General features: G+C 36.2%; 1 non-coding gene across 1 annotated transcript; it reads left to right on the top strand.

Moving 5' to 3' along the window:
- On the top strand, window positions 391-462 carry TRNAQ-CUG. The gene has a single exon. It is a non-coding gene; the product is annotated as a tRNA-Gln (tRNA).

Genomic DNA, 2,136 nt, shown 5'->3' with positions numbered 1-2,136 from the left:
ATTATATTGCGAAATTTTACCCTCATTTCCATTCCATCCTCTACCACCCAAATTGAGGGGAGGAAAATCTAGCAAATTTAACCTTCCATACCGTTCTCTAACCCCCTTAAAAAAACTCCCAAACAAAATTAAAATAAAATTCTATTTTAATTTCCATCCTCTCACCTCCATCCAAACACACCTCATCTTTTAGTGAAATTTTATTGGGAACCGAAGCAAAGTTTATTTTAATTTCCGTCTTATTATATTGTGAAATTTTATTTGATGGAAGGGAAATGAAGAAAGAGGAGGAGACTCAGGTGGTCAAATGATGGTCTCTCGGGGCGATGGAACTGAGAGAAGGGGAGGTTAACGGAACAACATTACTTGTTAACAAGTTGTCTTCGCTCTGGTCCCATGGTCTAGCGGTTAGGACATTGGACTCTGAATCCAGTAACCCGAGTTCAAATCTCGGTGGGACCTTTTTTTTTCTCAAGGATTACTTTTTATGATGCATTAGAACTAGGTTCCCGCAATATTGCCATGAAAGCAGAACCGTTCTGCTTTTTTTTTTGTTTTTTTGAAAAGCAGAACCATTCTGCTTGATGCTTGTGGCAACTAGGGGCTTCATTCGTGTAAATATTTTCCAACACAAAAATGATACAGGCACACCTTGTGTCACACCCTCAGCCACACTCCCCTCTCTCTGCTACAGTAACCGGGCCCACATGAGATTTATTCACAAGGTGTGCCGTAGTGCCCACTCTTTCCGACAGAATGTTCCTTCGCCTTCTCGTGAGAACAAGACTATTATGAAAATTCCCCTCGAATCAAGCGCCTCTTTTCTCTTTGGTAGAACGCCCCCATCTATTAGTTCTACCATCCAAACGCTGTCAACTCAGTTCTGTTGCTAACTTAAGTTACTACAAGAAATTTGATTGAAGAAGTTGTCTTCCAGTTGTGTCATTTTATGTTAGACAATTAAAAAAAATGAATACCATCTAAAATTAAATCTATGATAAGAGACAAATTTGACGCAAAACTCTGTGTTCCATCCAATTTTTTCTATGGAAAAGAGGCATCAAAACCTCGCTCAATGATTCATTTGTTCTGTGCTTCTTCTCTAGTTAGTGATGGGTATTGACTACTGAGTATGATTACTTGTTCTTTGCTTGAGAATTACTCACCGATAAATTTGATACTGGAGAAATATTATTAGAATTATATTTTATATGAAAAAAAATCATTTCTCATAGTTGTTGTCGTCGTTCAACCTACTAAATTGTAATTGATTTTTATAGTGACATCTATATTGCTCGAAAATGTTAATACCAGAGTAAGTTATAATAAGCCCCCAAAAAGTTTCAGCTTTGGAAGTAAACCACAAATAACTTTCTAAGCGCATTAAGCCCCCATAACATTTTTTTTAAAATACCAAATATCTATAGGTCGTCCAATAACTTTCAAAATGTATTTTTATATTGTTATTTATTCTAATTTATGGGGGTATCTTAAAGGAAAACTTATAGCGGGTTTTGTGAAATTTCAAAAGTTGTTGGGATTTTACTATAATTTACCCTTGCATTGACATTTTGAATTCAAAATTACGTTTCCAACGACAAAGTCCACATTGTTCTAATGAAAGATTTGAATTAAATATTCTACAATAAATATTACTTGCAAATATTTTCCGCACGCAGTATTTGTAACAATTATAACCTACTATGTGTATTAGACAGGCCTTTACATCCCAAAAACAGGGAGAAGAGCCACCCATAAGATGCTACTTTTCCAAAAGACTACAATTGCAGGGGGTAAAAGGCAAAATCACTCGAACTCGTTGACCACTGAAAAGTGAAAAAGAATAAGCGAGATTGATTGCGGTGCTCAATCAGTCGAGGTACAGTACGGAAATAAAAATATATAATAATACTACCTACTCTTATCATCATTAGGGGTTCTGCTATTTCTCACGGTGAGACGGGAGATGGGCCGCCCATCTCGCGTGACAAATAGCATTTTCGTATCATTAGAGAGCGCTTCATATTCTATGTTCTATTGGTGAGATAACGATCAAGTTTTAGATGGGGAGAATATTAAGATATCCAAGTAGGCTCGGAGGGGGAAAAAATTAAATTAATTTCACACTGTTTTGTT

Source organism: Asparagus officinalis, chromosome 3 (genome assembly GCF_001876935.1).
Source record: "Asparagus officinalis chromosome 3, Aspof.V1, whole genome shotgun sequence".
In the NCBI taxonomy this organism is placed as follows: domain Eukaryota; kingdom Viridiplantae; phylum Streptophyta; class Magnoliopsida; order Asparagales; family Asparagaceae; genus Asparagus; species Asparagus officinalis.
The sequence above is the reverse complement of the archived record's forward strand: the minus strand, read 5'-3'. Positions and strand labels throughout refer to the sequence as shown.